This window comes from Mesocricetus auratus, unplaced genomic scaffold (genome assembly GCF_017639785.1).
Source record: "Mesocricetus auratus isolate SY011 unplaced genomic scaffold, BCM_Maur_2.0 Super-Scaffold_100676, whole genome shotgun sequence".
NCBI lineage: Eukaryota > Metazoa > Chordata > Mammalia > Rodentia > Cricetidae > Mesocricetus > Mesocricetus auratus.
The window spans coordinates 175605507-175625622 of NW_024429266.1; the positions used below are offsets into that span (position 1 = coordinate 175605507).

General features: G+C 40.8%; 1 protein-coding gene across 6 annotated transcripts in view; it reads left to right on the forward strand.

Annotated features, from left to right (window-relative positions):
• The first annotated feature begins 10989 nt into the window (after window positions 1-10989).
• Window positions 10990-20116, forward strand: part of Pparg (peroxisome proliferator activated receptor gamma) — a 136297-nt gene continuing 127170 nt past the window's right edge. The window contains exons 1-2 of one of the 6 annotated variants that reach the window (XM_040737951.1): window positions 10990-11330; window positions 12351-12418. The gene's annotated coding sequence lies outside the window, so the exon portion shown is untranslated. Of the gene's footprint in view, window positions 11331-12225; window positions 12419-20116 lie in introns of those variants that run through there. The other 5 variants (XM_040737948.1, XM_040737952.1, XM_040737949.1 and 2 more) reach the window with 5 other exon arrangements.

The following is a 20116-nucleotide window of genomic DNA, read 5'->3' on the forward strand; positions in this document are numbered from 1 at the left end:
AGTGAGTCCCTAAGTCCCAGGTCCCATCCCTTAAGATTAGAAACAAAACAAAAACACTATAAACACTGGATGCTCAACCAGCCATATTTCCAAAACACTGATGCTTGATTGTTAAGTTTCTTAGGATCTCGAATGTCAGTGGTTCTGGAGTAATACTTCACAAACAAGTGGGTAAAGCAGCAAGAATTACTGAAGAAAATCATCAGTTCAGAACAGTACAGTTAACACTGGTATGCCAGAATTCTTAGATTTATTGCCGTGGTCCAACCTGCATCACTTTTTTTTTTCCTTCAGAAAGTGTCTATTCTCTGATGTTAGCTAAGTGAAGGAGGATCTTTCAAGTTAAGTGTATATTAGCTATTGTAATCTTTAGGCCCCACAAATAAACGACATTGGCCTCTATTTGTTCCTATTTACTCACCTACAGACATTGCCAAGTACTAGGATTTCAGGCTCTTTCTGTTTGGAGGAAAGTATAACTTTGAACATAACAGTAATTTAATAAATGCGTGTTAAGTCACTGTTTATATTTAGTGTAGAAAATACAATTATTTCAGTGCTTTTGAAATCGACAGAGGAATGTTTTCAGAACAGTCTCCCAGACAGTGACTTCAGAGACCCTCTGGGTCTCAGCATGTGTCAGCTTAGAGGGGCCACAATGCCAGATCCTGAATGCCTTTTGAGCAAAGGAGAAAGTCAGTGCGAAGGAGCTGAACACACAAGCCAGAAGCCTGCTCTTTAGATTAACCAGACAGTTGGGCAGTGACCTTCAATCCCAGTGCTGGGGAGGCAATGGCAGGCAGATCTCCATGAGTTTAGGGCCTGGGTTATAGAGACTCTGTTCCAAAAGAAAACCAAAGACTGAGTCAGATAAATTTCAACCCAAGTTGCTGAAAGAAGGCTAAGCGGTGCTCCACTCGGGAAAATTATTTAGAATGTGAATGCTATCAAAGTCATTTGAAGCGCCTGATTTCAGATTCAAGATGGAAGACTTGAGTAAGGGTATGCCCTTACCTTCCCTCCCCACCTGAATGCTCATGAAAAGATCAAGGCCACTCCTGGACACTTTTCTGTGGACTAAAGAGAGGCAGCCCCTTCTTTTAGGAGGATGAACAAGAGTCTTAGGTTTTAGCCCCTTGTGTACCTGGTTGGCTACCTTTCTACAAAATCAGTCTATCAATACAGGCTAGTGGGACATGGCAGGCAAGTGGAGAAGGCTAAAGCAAAAACAAGAGGAGGGTACTTTAAGTAGACTTTAACTGAGATACAATTCATGTCTAATAAAATCATCCTTATAGTTAATTAGTTAGTGTATTTATTTTATCTTACTATGTAGCCATGGCTAGCCTTGATTTCACAGTCATACTGTCTCAGGACTTCCTAGGGCTGCCATCCACGATGCCCATGTTAAATGCATGGTATACGTGGTTTTCATATAAATAATTACTGTTTCATTCTAGAGCAGTGGCTCTCAACCTTCCTAATGGTGTGACCCTAATTCTATTTCATATTTGTAATTTTGCTATGGTTATGAATCATACTATGAATATCTGTGTTTTCTGATCGTCTTAGGTGACCCCTGCGAAAGGGTTATTCAGCTCCCAGGGGTCGTGTGCCACAGGTTGAGAACCACTGCTCTGGAGTATTCCATCACCCTGGAGGACATTCTATACTTGCTTTCTGTCATTTGTATCCCTTCGCTCTCCCCAAGAGCCACTCCTCTACTTCCGTCTTGAGTTTGCCTGTCGAAGTCATTGCACTGCAAAAGGAATCTCTCTCGGGGCTTCTCTGTCTGGCTTCTTACACTTAGTGTGCTGGGTGATCATCCACATTATAGCACCTGTTGGTACTTCATTCCACAGTGGGGGCATGTAGGAATCTGGGGCCCTGGCACATGCCAGCCTAGTGCTTCCCCACCGCCCTTTCCCCCGTTTTATCTGCCCACCTGCTGACCGACACCTGTGGTCAGTATCCATACCTACACTCTGTGATGCTCGTAATGCTGCTCTGAACACGCGCATATAAAGCTGACTTTCACTGAGAAGTGTACCTGACCTTCCTGCATACACAGTGCATAGAGACTCATGAATGCCCACAGACACATTTTTATACAAAATAAACAAGTGTATTCATTTACATGCTTTAGGAGACTGTAAAAGCAATTTTACTAAGAGAATAAATGGATTTTATAAGAGACTAATGTCCCCAAAAATACTTTGGGAAGAGAAAAAATTTATCTATGCAAGAAAAGACACTGCCAAAATGTTTTGTCAATAAACATACTATCACCTACCCCCAGTGATGCTTCCACCTCCTTCCTCTCCCCCACTTCTCACGACTTTACAAATTTGTCTAAATATATGAATGTGATGCATGACGAGCCTATTAGTCCCCCTGAACATCAAAACTCCAGCAAAAATGCAAAACAGAGCTCTAGTGTGTGCCAAATCATCACATCCCAAAAACGAATTCCAAATTTCACATCCTAAATGTATGAAAAATGCTTCTTTGAGTGTGGGTGCCAGGACTGGTACCCCGATGACTTGAAGGGAAGTCATCCCAATGGTCGCTGTAGTAGCCGTACGTGTAGAAGCCACTTGACTCACATGGCTCAACTTCTGGAGTAAGAAGCAGGCACCCAAGTGCAGGCAGGGGGAGTGGGAACCTCTCCTGGAAAGGGGGACAAGATTCTTTAGCCACACCCTGAAAAAGCCCAGGTCTGGAACTGTGCAAAATCTAGGCCAGGCTTCCCCAAGAGCAAAGTGGGCAGTTGGGTCTAAATGTTCTTAAGAAAAAATTTCTCTAAAAACAGAGGTTCATGGCTACCTAAGTAAGGTCCAGATCAGTGGGTGAGCCTGGGAATTTGGATACACAAATGCTATCAGTTTAATGAATAGGAAGGATAAGCATATGACTTTTAAAGATGTTTTTAATTCTTTGAAAACTTCAATCATTTGTATAATATATTTTGACCTTATCCATCCACTATAAACTCCCTTCAACTCTCCCTAGTGCCCTCACTCTACCTTCCTCCCATCTTCATGTCTTTTTATTATTATCATTATTGTCGTCGTCGGTCGTCATCATCATCACCATTAATTTGAAGCAGAGTTTCTCTGTGTAGCTTTTACTGGCTTTGAACTCTGAGAGATCCTCCTGCCTCTGCCTCCTGAATTCTGGGATTAGAGATATGTGCCACCATTCCTGTCCCTCCCGTAAAAAACAACCCTAAATCTAATTAATCTTGCCCTTACGTGCAGGCGTGTGGGGCATCCACTGGGGCTTGGGCAACCTACCGACAATTCCCCTACAGCCATCAGCTGTCAATAGATCCTCTGCTATGGACAAGGCATAAAACTTCTGTAAGTAATTGAATTGATAACTTTACTGATATTTTAATAAAATAGGGGGATGTGGCTCAGTTGGTATGGGCTCCAACTGCATGTCAGGCTGAGATTTACATGTTGAATACTCTGAATCTGTTATAGATTACCCACTTGTTTGGTTGGAGTCATAACAGGTAAAATGGGCTTGGACACAAAAAGATGAATAAAGTTTGATTTCTGTTCCCTAGATGCCAGTATTTCAGTAAGGAAGAGAGACCTCTCCAGTACAAATTATACCAAACTGATATGTGTCAGAGCAGAGGCCTGCACTCCACGTAGAAGCATGTTCACATCCCAGCATCTTCTGGAAGGCACAGCACACATATAGCAGTCTTCAAGGTAATGAGCATAGTCACAATATGACAATAATAGACATCAGCCCTGAACTGATCAGCCCTAGACAAATGAGAAACCCAAAATCTTCCAGAAAAAAAGTTGCTTCCAATGTTTTCCTTTCTTTTCTTTTCCCTTCCTCCATCTCTCTGTTCCTTCCTTCTCTCCTCCCTCCCTCCCTTTGTTCCTTCCTTCCTTTCTTTTTAGTAGACAGAGCTGGGCTCAAACTTATGGAGATCCATTTGCCTCTGCCTTCTGTGTGCTGAATGTAAAGGTGTGTACCACCTACCCTGCACTTTCTAACTTTCAAAACCAAGAGAAAATGTTTAAATTAAGATTGAAAATCCTACAAGGAAATTTATCATCTGGCATTTGTTTCATAATTATGTTTGAAGAGGGATGAGGATAAGAGTTTTGATGAAACAAGACTAACATGGAGCACATTAATGTTCTATGTTTATGCATGTTTTGTATTTTCATAAGGATTTATTTATTCATATTTATGTGTCTTGGTGTGTGTACATGTGTGTACATGAGCACTTGCAAGATAATTTTATGTGCACTATGTGTATGTAGTGCCCAAGGAGACCAGAAGAGGGCATTGAGTTCCCTGAAACTGAAGCTACAGATACCTGGAAGCTGCCTGATATGGGTGTTCTGCAAGAACCTTAAGCACTCTTAACTGCTGAGCCATCTCTCCAGCCCAGACAGGTATATTATATTTTACACATAATAGATAATTATAATGTATTATAAATATTACTTATATTTTAGAAATATATGTTAGAAAATATGTATGTGTACATTTAGTTTTATAGTATAAGGTCAAAGATTTAAACTGTCTCTCTCTGTCTCTCTCTCTCCCACATGCACACATACATACACATACCCACACTCATACTAGAGAGCCATTCTCAAAAGTAAATCTTGAATTTGTAGCTTTTTCAAGATTTATTCATCAGATGGGATTTTGTATTTTTTTTTTTTGTTTCTTACATACCAGAAAGAAAGAGATACAGAAGTAGAATGCCTGTGCAGAATCTGCACTATAGATGGAAAGCTAGACGGGAAACGACATGTGAAAACCATTACATGGTGCTCTGACATTCATGAGTAACTATCAGAAAAAGATTCGCAATGCTTTTGCACGCTTGATGAGTCACAGTTTTTGAGATTCTGCTGGGAGCTTGGACATGGTATATTCTCAAGTCATCTCACTGATGGAATTTTGAGAATATATTACAATTCCATTGAATACGTGAGAAGACTAAACTTCAAGAAGATGAATCAGGGTCACAACCAGAAAAAATAAAGGTCAGGCATGTAAAACGAGATTCTTGTGCTGAGTTCAACAATTTATATGGAGTGGAGTGGGCAGATCTTGTGTCTTTAAAATCAGGTCTCACGGTGTAGCACACCCTGACTTAGAACTCAGAGTCTTCCTGCCTCAGCCTCCTGAGTGCTGGGAGTACGAATGTGAGCAGATGGACAGTGGACAGTGGAGCCTGGGGGTGGAGCCTGGGGGTGGAGAACACAGGGACAGGTACACAATTTTTCTTCTTAAACTTTACCACTTTTCCTACCCCGCAGTCCTGATGAACCACAGGGGTCCATTTATAGGGAAAAGCAGAGGAAATAAGAAGGCTTGGCAAGTGGCTTTCTTTTTTAATCTCCTGAAAACCGAAAGTATTATTGAGTTGTTACCATGTTTTCAAACCATTAGAATCTTAGAATCTAGTCTAATTCAAAATAGTTAAAATTATCAAATGGAATTTCCTTAAATTTTTCATGATATCATAGGTGTTTACAAATCATAAAAAATGAAAAGTAATGTTTAAAAAAGTGAATGAGTACAAGGAAAAGAAGGTATTACTTCACTCTTTAGAAAGAGTATCTTTAAAGAAATGGCCTGAATGTTGTTGTTTCTCTCAGTTTTCACCTAGAAGCTCTAAATTGAGACACTAAGAAAAAAAATACTAACTTAGCAAAATTCTCCATGGTGTCTGTTTGTTTGTTAGCTTTGTTTTGAGATGGAGGAGGCAGTCAATGTATACCAGGCTAGCTCCAAACTCAAGCCCTCCTGCCTCCAGAGGGCTGGATTACAGATGGGAGTCATTTTGACTATCCAGTTGATACACTCCTGACTATTTTTTCTTATTCTTTTCTAAATTCATCCCTTGATCAAACCGAGACCCTGTAACTGCTATGCAACGATCTTACCACGAAGTAGCTAAATAAACCATCCAGACTTAGATTCTTTAATTAAAATGTTCCAAAGGGTTTAAAAAATTATTTATAGGCAACCACTCAAAACAAAAATACAATGTTCAGCGAAGCAGAGGTGGCAAAAAGATCAAACACTCTGAATTTAGAAGAAAGTTTCCAAGCTTGGTGTTGGGACATAAGAACTTTTTTTTTTTTTTTTTTTTTTTTTTTTGGTTTTACGAGACAGGGTTTCTCTGTTTTGGAGGCTGTCGGTCCAGCCTGGCCTCGAACTCACAGAGATCCACCTGCCTCTGCCTCCCGAGTGCTGGGATTAAAGGCGTGCGTCACCAACGCCCGGCGGGACATAAGAACTTTTTAACAGAGCACATTTGATGAAAGAGAAAAAGGACCCTAATAAAATTCAAAGTCAAACTGGGGATCTGCAGGTAAAATTTCATAAACGAATTTAAGAAAAATCTCACATGTGAGAATATGTTGAGAATTACTCAAATAGTAGACATGCTTTTGTGTGTGTGTGTATGTGTGTGTGTGTGTGAGAGAGAGAGAGAGAGGGAAAGAGAGAGAGAGAGAGACTTGTTCATTGTGTTGAATTGGTTTTGATTTTTTTTTAATTTTGAATGAAGATATTCTAAATCTCCCTGGAATTTACAATGGCTGGAGGTTGATCATGGTTGTCTGGGATACAGAGGAGGGACAAACGTCAAGTTGTACCCAGCAGCTGTAAAGAGCAGAGAAATTCTCTCTGGAATGATGTCCCCTCACCTTCCATGCAGTGAAATACCATCACCAATGCTGAAGTCATTCTATAGGTCCCTTGAATAAGAGAGAAAAAATTCTTGTTATTTTAAATTCCTCCTGTAAAAAGTAATGTGACACTATTTTTAAATTCTTGGGGAATATCCAATTTAAAAATAGTTGAAGTAAATGGAAATCAAATAACTTATAGTCATCTCTCACTCCTTGACAAAACTCCCTTCCCAATATAATAAACACAGTGTGCAGGTGTTGACCTGCCGTCAAAGCACCATTCTTTAGACAAAAGTTATATGTTGCAAACGTCAAATGAAAAAAAAAAAAACACCTGAGCACCTTCTTGACTGTTATAGGAAACCAGCATCAATATTTGGAGGAAGTTCTTGTGGCTGAGGAAACTGAATCAGGTACAAGGTCTTGTCTCTAGAAACTCCATAGGGACCAGTCTCACAGTTGGTACCCATGTGCTGCTTATCATTTTATCCCTGCACTTAGCAGAGGGCCTAGCACAAAATAAGCACTCAATAAATGTTTGTGGAACAGAAGAATCTGCAAGTAGAGTTTCTGCCATGTTTTCCCACCTTTTAAAAATGTCATCTGTGGTTAAGAAAATCATGTTATAACAACTCCTGGAACACATAAACACACACATATAAAACTCCAAAGTCACATTTTCTTTCATACGGAAGCTACATTCTGAAAGTCTGTGTTTTCTATTCTGTTCTTTTTATTTGATTTGAAAAGTATGGGCTTTAAACCACTAAAGTGATTTCATAACCCACTAATGGCAAGGCCACAGGTTTGAAATCTTAGACTATTTCTTTTCTATTGTTTACTCACTTATATTGTAGGTTTCACTAGCCACAGACACTTTGAAAATAATAGAATTTTTGATCCAGGAGACAAATTGTTTAGAAATAGTTCAGATCAACTCTAAACTTTTGTACCATTTATGAATTCTCTGTAGTGGAATTTCCCCTTCATGGCTGTTGATGAATTATGAAAATTTCCCCCACTATAAGCTGATTGTCCTCAAGCTCACACAATATACAAAATTTGTCTCAGAATGGATTACAGACCTATATTTAAGAACCAAGCCAATAAAACTGTCAGAATTAAACCAAATAATACTTATAGCATTGGGCTTATCTTTAATATGACACCAAAATAAAACAAAATGAAAGCTAAAATAGATAAAAATTTAATCTGTGCTTTTAACAATGTCATTAAGAAAGTAAAAGGGCAAGCAGACATGGTGATGCACAGAAGTGATCTCAGGAAGCTGAGGCAGGAGGATCTCCGGTTGGAGGCTAGGCTGGGCTACATAGCAAGCTCTTGGCTAAAAACAACAAACAAACCAACAAGACAGGTTAGAGAAGGGAGAAAATATTTGCAAATTATATAGCTGAAAAGAGATTTGTATATATAATGTGTAAATAACTGTTGTGTATAAAACTAAAAAAAGAGAATGATTTTAAAATGAGCAAACGATTTGAACAGTCTTTTCTTCAAGAAGGTACACAAATGGCCAATGACTACATGAAAAGATGTTCAATGTGATTAGTCACTAGGAAAATGCAAGTCCTAACAAGGAAGTGGAGAAAATAGGCCTCTCGTGCATTGCTGGTGGAAAAATAAAATGCTATTTCTCATTCCTACAGGCAATGTCTAAATTCCTTTAAACACATTGTTACCATATATATGAAATGCAATGAAAACTCACACAAATAACATTATCCATCACTGCTTATAGCAGCATGGTTCATAATACCCAAAAAGTAGGAGCAGGGCTGGAGTTAGGGCCCAGTAAAGTGTTTGCTTTGGAAGTCTGATCCCCAGAGCCCACATAAAAAGCTATGGGGAGGGGTGCACAGGCTTTAATTCTGTATTGGAAAGACAGATTGGAGGGTTCAAGAGGCTTGCTGCCAGATAGTGTAAACAAGGAACTCCAGGTTCAGTGAGAGCCCTCTCTCAAAAAATATGTTGAAGGACCCAAGAGACGAATCAACTGTTAAGAACACTTAATGCTTTTGCAGAGGACTCAGGCTCAGTTCCTAGCATCTATGCGGCAGCTTGTAGTGCCCCTAAGTCCAGTTCCAGAGAATCAGATGCTCTCTTCTAACATTTGCAGACTCAAGCACGCATGTGGTGCAATATATACATGCACAATAAAATAAACAAATTAAAAAGTAAGGTAGACAGCAATTGAAGAAGGCATCTAGTATCAACCTCTGGTCTCTACTTGCACCTGCACATACACATGTATACACACACACACACACACACACACACACACACACACACACACATGAACACTTGCACATAACAAAAAAGTAGTAACACCCTAAAGCAATAGATTGATGAATAAGTATTTGCTATGTCATATAATAGCGCATTATTTTATAAAGAAAGAAATACTGTCAGACATGCCTATAATTCTAGCCTGCTGGAGGCTGGAAGCAGGAGGATTACTAGCTCAAGGCTAGCCTAGATTGCATAAAAAGACACTGTCTCAAATAAACAAAGGATGGAAATAATACAAGCTACAGTCCAGGTGGGTCTTGACAACGTTATGCTAACTGAAAGAACCCAATCACATAGGACTTCGTATTGTGTGATTCCATTCATCTGAAAGGTCTAGAATAGGAAAACCTATCCAGACAGAAAGTAGATGGACAGTGAACCTAGGGCTCATGAGAATGACTGTTCATGAGGAGGAAGTTTCTCTATAGAGTGGTAAAAATGTTCTAAAATTAGCTTATGGTGATAATTACACAATTTTGTAGTTAGACCAAAACTCAGTGTGTGAATTTTGAATATAGGGTATTTGCATTTTAGGTTATGTAAATTATATCTCAATCAAGGTATTAAAATCCCACAAGGGGTGAAACAAGCTACAGGAGGATAGCAATGAGTTCAAGACCAACCAGAACTACATAGCAAGATCTTCTCAAAAAGTTTAAGTGACACAAAACCCAAACCAAATAAACACAAATAGATTGGAACTCTTGGGTGAGCAAGCTGGCCACACACTTACTACATACATACTGCATATGTACATACTTCCCTCTGGGTGTAGGATGCTGAGACAAGTCCACATGGCCACTTAATGACCAGCATAGAAATGGAGTCTTTCCATGGTCAGTAAAATGGTCTTTAGGGCCCCTATGGGCCTGACCTGTGTCTTATTATTTTAGGGTTTGAGGGTGGAAGGACATGAATCTGTTGATGCAAACTCTGAAATTACTCCACAGTATTATTCTCACAAACACTTGCTGGAATACGCCAGTGATAACTTTTTGTACCACAATAAAGAATTTCATATCCCACAACAAATAAAGATGCTAAGAGTGGAGGATCATCCTGAGCAAGAAGCAGGGTTAGGATTATAAACTCCCAGAAGTCAGTGCTTCCCAAAGGAGAGCCAGACCTAGAATAAGATTTTCAATCGGTAAGATTGGAAAAGGATAAAGGCCCCTGGTGTCCTGAACATCACAGGCTTTCTGGATGTGCCCCTTTGGGACAGATCATGACAGAGAGAGCTGAGAGAAAAGGAACTGTCCATCGTGTGCACTTCAGGCTCCTGAGACAACAAGCCCCCATATTCTCTAACTTAAAAATGAGATTCTCAAGTCCTCCCCACCCTGTGTGTGAGGTCCCCAGTGCAAGAAATACTGCTAAAGAATTTAAGAAATCCATTGCACATGTTTAAAAAATAAAGGGCTGGAGAGATGGCTGGTTCAGTTAGGAAGAGTTAAGTTAGTGTTTGTGTCCAGAGGACCCATGTTCGGTTCCAGGCACCAACCACCTGTAGCTCCAGCTCCAGAGGAGCCAACGCCTCTCCATTTTTAAAAAAAGGAAATTGTCTGAATGAGTAACACTAAGGTTGTCACTTTTTACCGTCATAGAGTTCAAAGATTAAAAAACAACAAACAAACAGATCCTAAATACGCTTAAATTCGTATAGATTTTTTTAATGTTACTGAAAAGAACATCTTGAGAAAATCACACTTTCAGGAGCACCAGGCTGGGCCCTGGGAATCGGTCTAAGGGACACGGGACCTTCCTGGGTCGCCTCCCAGTGGCTGTGAGGAGCAAGGCGGCCAGGTAGCCTGCGTGGGGCGTGGGGCTCGGGGCGGTGGTCTGGAGGGCCACGCGGCTTCGAGGGCGCCAGCCTCAGGTCGTAGGCTCCGGGCCTCCGGCCGCTCCCTGGGCGCCGCCCCCCGGCCCGGCCCGGCCCGGCCTGGCCCGGCCCGGTCGCTTGGCGAGGCTCGTCTGCTGCGGCCAGGCGGGGCTCATCGCACTCGGAACGGCAGCTGCCTGGGGCGCTCGGGGCAGGTCCGGCTGCGGGGACGCTCAGCGCCCGCCAAGCCGCCGCCGCCGCCTCAGGTCAGAGTCGGCCCCGGGCCACACGGCTGGCCTGAGGGACACGGAAGGAGAAACCCGAGGCGCTGTGCTGGGGTACGGGGTCGTGCGCGGCCTGAGGGGACCCAGTGGGACGACAAGGTGACCGGGCTGAGGAGAAGTCACACTCTGACAGGACCCTGTGTGACTGACAGCCTGACGGCAGGCGTCTTGGCTGCCGGGAACCCGACTGAGAAGTCGCACTGACAGGACTGTGTGACACACAAGGTGAGGAGGGTCTCGGCCTGAGGGGACGGGATCTGACTGGCAAAGTGGCCGGGTCTGAGCTGAGGGGACACAAGCCGAGAAGTCACACTATGACAGGACTGTGTGACAGACAGCCTAGCCCGGTTTCAACCACAGGGGACGCGGGTTGGAAATTCAAACTCTGACAGGACCCTGGGTGTGACAAAGTGACAGAATCTTGACTGGGGGGACACGGCTGAGAAGTCACACTCTGTCAGGACCAAATGTGACAAACAAAGTGATGGAGTCTGGGTCTGAGAGGAACATGGGCTGAGGAGAAGTCACTAGGAAAAGAGAGCGAGCGAGGGAGCATGATAGCGGGGCGGGGTCGGGGACTGAGAGACAAGAGTGCTGGGTCTCGGCTGAGGACCCGTCTCACACCGAGAGGGTGACTGTCCTCGGGCTGAGGGGCACCGGTACGGCGTGGAGAGTCACAGCGGAGCCACCTCAGGCTCTCTGTGAGGGTGTGCGGGCACGCGCGAGCTCGGAGCAGGGTGGCTGTGGCCGCCAGACCCTGACAGGAAAGCCTGGATTCGGCAGGGTCCAGAACTCCCTCAGGGAATGCGCCGATCTCGGTGACAATTTTCAGAGAGGGGCTCGTCTGCAGCCGCTCAGAGCCCGGAGGCGCTGGAGGGGGGAGGGGTGTGCCGGTGTTCACCCTGGCGACTTGGCCCGCGGCCCCCGCCCGGAGCTGGCCCAGGTGTGGGGAAAGCGGGCTCTGCTGTCACGAAGGCCCCTCCCTGTCAGCGCCCACCTACAGCCTACCGAGGGCTCGAGCCCGGGGACAGGCTAACTGGAGTCGGCAGTCCTCCTGGTGGGGGTGTGTAGCTCCGGTGCTTTATGGCTTGGGATTGGGGAGGAGCCTAAGGTGAGGAGGCAGTAACTGGGAGTAGCCAGGGCTGCTTTTATATAAGGGACGCGGGGAGGTCAAGAAGGGGCCTGGACCTCTGCTGGGGATCAGAAGGCTGCAGCTCTAAATTCTTCTTAACTCCCATTGCTTAGGTGAGTGGCCCCACCGTCATCTTGTTTCCTTGGAACGTGCTGTGAGGTGGCCAAACTGCCCCAACTTCGTACGTATCAGGATGGTTTTACTGTGTTCTTGTTGTACAGTAAGAATCTGCTTCCCTTCTGAAGTTAACGGTAGAGAGAGTGTCACATCAGGAGGAAAAAAAGAGTTAAGTCTTCTGTCAAGAATAAGCTGAAGTTTTTCTTCTTAGAAGGATGAAGGAAAATGTAAAATTAAATGATCATTCAAGGAAAAAAACATACAAATAGATGAACCAAGTTGTAGGATAGCTAACAGAGAGCCTCTTGATTTAGTTCATTATTGTAATGTCAACTCTTTATTATCATGCACGAAGCAAATTGTTAACCAGAGTTATTAAATGAGTAACTTAGTCTTGGAGTTGGGCAGGTCTTCCGCAGATACCAGGTACTCTGTAGAGTCTTCCTGTCCATGCTGAGTGTTCAATTACTGACTGAAACCATAACTCCGGGTGCTACAAGGTGCAGAAAACCTGACTAGTGAAGGAACTGACATTTTCTATGGCCTCTCAAAGAGATAGCTCTTGAAAGTTTTATAGAAACACTCATAGACACTAAGAGCATTTGGAGAGATGTTCCAAAAGATTCGGCTTCAACTTTAAAATAAGTTCTCTGCTGTCTTTCTCCAACCAGATTTGCTCTAAAATTAAATACATGTCTGTAATATTTTAATAAAATATAAAAATATATAACGTCTCATATGTTAGCTGGAGTGAAGCGTATTATAAAGCCATCCGTTTTTGTTTTTTTAAACAATTTTATTGTATATTTAAATTAGAAACAAGCTTGCTTCCCAAGTCAGTTTCTAGCTCCCTCTCCCTCCCCTAAGCCATCCGTTTTTATCTCGCTGTGTGTTTTATGTAAATTTGCTCCTTGTTATGTATTATTTCATATTTAATTTGCTAAGAACTATATCTTCAGTGAGAAGATCTAAGAAGCAACTGGTGGTCATCTCAATCTTTTGCAGCTCACTAGAAGAAAAAAAAGACAATTTTATTTTTAAGAAAAAAATTCTTTTTCAAATGCAAAAGTTTCATATTCTTTTAACTGCGGTAGGACAATGGCAGCAGTGAAGGCTGAAGTTCTGCAGAACTCCAGGCCGAAGAATTTTTAGACATTGTTTCCTCATTCTTTTATATTTAAAGAATATAAGTTCTTTAAAAAATAGAACTAAAATACCCAGAAACTTCATATTTTTTATTGAATTTAAGACTACTTTAACACTTTTGTGATAACTATTTTTAATAATTAAATATATTTCCTATAGAGGGACTGGTTCTCTTAACGCTCATGTCACTACATTTTTCAGAATCACTTTTATAAAAAAAATCCCAAATTACATTTTAAAAATATTAATTTCAAAATCCCTTTGACATTTAAAATTCATATATGAAAAAAAGTGTGGCTTTAAATTTTTGTCGTAGAAATGGATCTTTGAATATGTGACTAATTGTTTTCAGTTACTAAGTTTTACATATTTCAACAAATCATGTTTTTTTTTTTTTTACTCTCGGAAAATAAGGATATTTGTCATTGGCCTTGTCAAGATTCTCCTGTGCAGGGAAGCTATGTAAAGGTACAACTGTGAAAACATATATAAGTATTAGTGATTCCATTTCTTTTTCAGATCATGAAGCAGTTGTTAATAGCAGAAGACATTCATAAAAATTTTGTTAAAATAATTTCCCCAAATGTTTTCACATTTTCACAGCTTTCATAAGATCTAGAGGTTCCCGGTGCATATGGCAGAACATGTTGGTTATTCTAATTTGTGATCTTTTTGCTGAACTTATTGTCATTTGAACTTGGAAGTATTCTCTGTGTCATAAAGTGAGACAAATATACTGGAAGAAATTTTTGCTTTCATAGGATTCCACTAAGTAAATATTTAAAAAAATCAGTCATAATTTTAAACATACGCTCAGCCCACAAATTGTCAAGCTGAATTTATTTTTTGCCTTTCTTATTTTTGTGGCAAATTTCCCTGTTATCTATTACTTAACTTTGCTTTCTTTCTTAATGCCTAAAAGCAGTGAAAAGAGCAGTGGGGTGATTGCCTACAAAGGTCATTAGAAACGGAATTAAGTTGACCAAAACACAGTAAGACTGGTTAGTATGTCTCACCACCACAGAGAGGCCACATATACCATACATGAGTTAATTTCATGCATATAAGAGTTTTTAAAATTAATTTTAATTTTTAAAACATCTTCCTGATGTTTTCTTTGTCCACTATTTGTAGTGTTCTCACAATGTAGAAGCAGATTTTGGAGAGTTATATAGTATATGTTTAAAAGACATTATTCAATAAACTGACATATTTTCAATTTTATTTATCCAACATACTTAACTGCATTTAGAAGGCGATCTCAAACACAGTAGGGAAATGTATGATTCATTTTAAGATGATATCCACCACTGGTATAGCATATCCTTAAATCGTTGTCTTAAGACCTAGGTTTATGTGTTTTTTACTATTTCATTTGATTTCACATACGTGTTAATATTTTAACCTCAAGTATTCTGTTTAAGAGTATGGGTGTTTATTCTGTTTATTTCACTCATTAGGTTCTTTCAAACTTTCTGTATTTAGAAAGTTGGGAGTTTTAAAGTTATTAATCTTTGTTTTTGTTTGTTTATTCTCAGTATAGCTTTAAGACTTTTATCAGCAAGCCTGGATCTCTTAAATGATTAGAGTTTGGCCCTGAATTTAACTGAGCTGATATCCTAGAGACGGCCCACACACCTGCCTATCTAGGTCAGCGCTAACTCGATCACAAATCTGACTAGTTTGCTCTCTTACTACTTCTGAGATAACTGCTAAGAAAGATAATAATGCCTATCATATTATAGCCAATTCAAGAAAAGCTTATAGAAATCTGTTTTCAGATGCCAATTGTATTTCCATCTCCCTGATGATTTTGGACAAAAACAAGCGTAAAGTCTTTTATTCTGTCTTTGTGAGTCCTTCATAGACAAATAGTCTTTGTGCTAGCACTAAGTTCCCAGGGTGGCAGGCTTGTGTATTTATTCGATAAACCCTGGTCTTTACGAATTTTTATGGCACATTTGGAGAGAGTTGAATATATTATCCAGGGCAAGTTTATTTTGCCAAGCATAGTAGTATCCTTCAGCTCCAAACACAGTTTGCTACCAGCATCTAAAAAACCAAATAATGGTTTGTGCTAGTCATTAAAAGTGTTTTCATTTGTTTGTTTTCGCAACAAACAATATCCCAAATTAGCTTTCTAAAAAACTTGATAAATCACTTGTGCCTGCTAATAGGCCACTCACTGACAGGGAGCAATTGGACAAGCACATAAATGACCATGTATTTGAAGTCCTCCATGGATTAACTAATACATATTATTTTTAAGAGGCTTTCATAAGCAAGAAACGGACTAGGACTGGTTCGGCAGCATAGGCGATCCCAATTAGTACCTTGGTGGACTGCGTGCTTGCTAAGCAGATGAAGGAGGCTTGTGCGCAGCACTGGGAGTGCTTGGAGAATTGCTGTGGGGCTTGAACTGCATGGGTGTCTAAGATTGCTGTGGGGCTTGAACTGCACATCGCTGGAAAAAACAAAAAACAAAAAACTCCCAAGACCTCGAATTAGCAGGCTCTAGTAGTGACAGACTTCTATGGTTAGGGGTATGGAGGCAGAGAATGACTCAAGCTCATGGTTGTAAGTGGGGGTGAGTGTCTTTGAATTTCTCCTTGGGAGTGGGAGCCCAGATTTCTCATTAACTTCTACACTCTTAATAGCAAGTACTGTTGGGGTCCCCTAAGAGTCTCCTTTTGAGCATGCCAGTGACCAGGACAGTGACTGAGAAATCTTTTATGATTGAAAAGAATGGATTTTTCTCCACTGCATTGTTTTAGACACAAAAGAAAGATACCATCAATTCTTGCAAAATGCATTGGTTACAATAACTTTAAACCTTTCAGGCAGAATTTAAAGTAGATAATAGAATGAGGCTTTGCTTATTTGGTCATTTCTTTTCCTTATTTATTTAGATATTAGAAGTCAAACCCTGGCCTCCTCCCATGCAAAGTAGTACTCTGCTACAATTGTACCCCTCAGGCCCCACTTTTTTGTGCTGTATGTTTTGCTTTGAGGTACTGGTAATTGAACCCATGGCCTTGCATATGTTAGAAGTGTTTTACTCTCCAGCTACTAGTTTATAGGTTTTACGTGGATGGTTGTTTTGTCTGCATGTATGTCTGTGTACCACTTGTGTGCCTGGTACCTGTAGAGACTAGAAGAGGGTGTCTAATCCCTTGGAACTGGCATTACAGATAGTTGTGAGCCCCTGTGTGGATACTGGGAATCAAACCTGGCTTCTCTAAAAGAGCAGCCAGTGCTCCTAACTACTGAGTCATCTCTCCAGTCCCACAATATTTTTAGAAAAATAAGTTCAATTGTAGGTTTAACTACTTTAAAAAACTTAATCCATAGATTTATCTCGGTTATAATATGGAGATAAAATGTATTGAAACAAATTATCTGACCCCTGGAAAGAGTTCATATTGGCATGGGCCTGGAGTGAGGAGTCCTTCTCAGTGTGCTGCAGATAAGGACAAGGGCAATATGAGGGAAGTGGAGAACGGGGGAATTCCCTAAGAAGGAGAGCGTAGGAGTAGCACATACAGATCCTGGTCTTCTCTGCTCTCAGGCACAGGTTGAGTGCTTACTATGCCCTGGAATGTAAGATTAGGCTGAAAGATCCCCCTTGCTCCATGGTGACATCTCAGGCTTCTAGAATCACTGAACTCTAAGGTTGCCTCTTACTGTTTGTTGCTCTTTCTGGCTCTCAAGTAACTTGTGGAGAGAGTCTAGCTATTTCATCCTGTGTGTTTAAGTGATACATTCTCCTTTACAGTGAGGGCAGTTGGGGAACATATTGTGAGACTGAGTGCTGGGATGAAGTTCTGGAAAGAACTCCTTAACTTTGACCCCACCCCTGCAGCTGTCCTCCCACCACTAAAAGTGCTGTTGTCATATGAAGGTCTGGAGTCCACTCTAAAGAGTCAATGTTCCAAGCAGTACGCCACTATCAGCAAAAAGAAAGGTTGCTTCCTTGATTTCTTGTTGACTGAAAACACACGTAACAGTCATGTGGAATTGGAAAGAGAGTAGAAATCATGCTTGCCAAATGCCTAGAATCACTGCACTTAGGAGGAAGAAGGATAGGATTGCAGAGGGGAGACTTGCTCACATGTGGAATTGGATGAAGGGGGCTAAAAGAGGGGAAATAAGGTGACAAATTGTCCTTGGCAGCAAAATATACATGAGACCAATGATGTGGAATAGCAGTGATAAGAAAAGATAAATGTTTTATTTGTCTTGTATTCATAGTTTTTCTTTTAAATATCAAGACACATATCTAAGAGATGACTCAGTGGGTAAAGGTACTTGATGCCAAGCCTGACAACCTGAGTTTGATCCCCAGGACCCACATGGTAGGAGGAAATAATGGACTCTCAAAGGTTGTCCTTTGAACACAATGCAATAAATAAATGTAATTTTAATAATTTAAATCACGAAAGAGTGCAGGTGTTCCTCAAACTATTTTCAACTCAAAAGAAAACAAACAATCATTGTGCAATAGCATTTTACGTAGGAAATGTCATCAAAGTTCAGAGCTGTGAGCTGGCAGTTAGATAATGTAATTAAACACTAAACTATCACCCCCTCGTTATGCCCTTGATTTCCTCCATGATATCACACCAATTCCCTGCTGTCTTCATGAGTTAGTTCTGCCAGACCTATAAAGCACCTTACTAATAGATTGCAGTGAAAGGGGTTTCCAATCACTAAGAAGAAGAAATGGCATTTAATGCTTTGCCAGATCAACTTCACACATATTCTGTTTTCTTCACTTTTAACTTGAAATAGTTACAGCAACTCAATGAAACTCTGTTAGAAACCAAAGCTTGGTAGCCACTTCCAAATCAGCCTTATTAGTTCTGAGAGCCAGCTGATTGGTGGAATAGAAGTTAAAAATGGCCACAATCACACCCAGTACCAAGCATTACCTGCCATTAGTGTTTTACACAACCTTTCCAGTTTATGAGCCTAAAACAGATAATCCCAAAGCCTCACCTGACTACATATTGTTCCTTTCTTGTAGTTGATAATTACCCATATAAACAAGCTTTTGAGTGTGTGGGAAAGGCTTTCCATATGAGTTCTTTTTCTTGTTTTATGTTAAGGTTTATAAAAGAGAAAACAAACATGTGAATGATATAAATATAAGTAAAGTTGAAATTGCCAGAATAATTCAGTAGAGACTGCACCTAGTCAAGCGTTTGGCAAGGGAAGATTGCTACAAGTTTCCTTGAAGCATTTGGAACAACGTAGTAACATCCTGATTTTATTTAAAGGCAATATAATATTTTAAATTTTGTGTTCAACAGTGATCAAATTCACTGGGTTTTAGGAATGCACAAGTAAAAGGTGAGAAGTTTATTAGTGGGGTTTTATTCCCCTCTCCATCTCTAGCATATAGCATAGCAGTTAGTAGGTGTTCAGTAAACTTTTTCTAAAAGAGGAAGGGAGGCTAAGGATGTAGCCAAGTTGGTGGAGTGCTTGCCTAGCTCTAGATTCTATCCTCAGCACAACATTAAAAACAAACAACCCAACAAACAACTTGAATTTTTAGCACTTAGGAAGTACAGGCTGGAAGACTGGGGAGAGGTTCATCTCATTCCTCGGCACTATTCAGTGAATTTGGACCAGCCTGGATTTATTAGGCTATGTTCTTATCCATAGCTTATGTGAAGTTCTTTGCCATATTTCACTTCATTCATAGAACCCCTGGGAACTACCCTGTAAAGATCACCCTCACTGGCTTGCTAGATTACTTAGAAACACTCAGTGATGTTGTCTGTAAGTTCCTGTCAAGGTGGACCGATTGATTGTTCATAGCTCCTGTCACTGTAGGCCAGTTGGATCTCTGAGACAGGGTCTCCCTGGTTCTTTTTGGAGTGGCAGTTAGGAATTCCGAGTTTCAAAGATTAAATTTTATCCTATCACAGAAAAGGATCTAGCCCTGGAGGACTGGTCTATGCTAGGTACATAAAGCTATTCTCAATTCCAGTTTAATAAAGGTTGACAATGAGCCTTTTGTAGAGATTTTTAGTAAGTTTTGTTTCTTGCTCTAAAATTCTGAGACTTGGGGACTGCAGCCAGGGGTGTGGCTCAGTGCCAGAGGGGCCGTTTAGCATGCAAGGTCTTGTGGACAACACACTATGATTTAGGAGCTGGAGAAATTTGTGTTTACGTACCTCTGATGTCACTGTAATTTAGTTCAGGCTGCTTAGAAAGCAGTTGAGCAATGTGTTGTATGTGATGCTATACCCCCACTTCTGAGGCTTTTGCCAGAGTGCTGGAGGATACAAGAGCTTTGTAAAGAGCCCGTATTTGAACCAGTCATGGTGGTGTACATCTGTAATCCCAGTACTTGAGACACTGCAGCAGGAGGATTACATGTTTGAAGCTAGTGTGGCCCACATAGTGATATCCTATCTAAAAAACATACTAGTAAGTCATGAAGATATTCAGCAACAAAGAAAACAGTTAACTTTTTAGTTTCTTTGTGATCCTAATCAGCAAAGATCAAGGCAAAACATAGGAATTCTCTAGCTAGATAAATGTAAAGGCACTGTATGAGTCTTGACTGTTACACCCAAAATATTTCACACTTAGTTTTGTTTCCCAT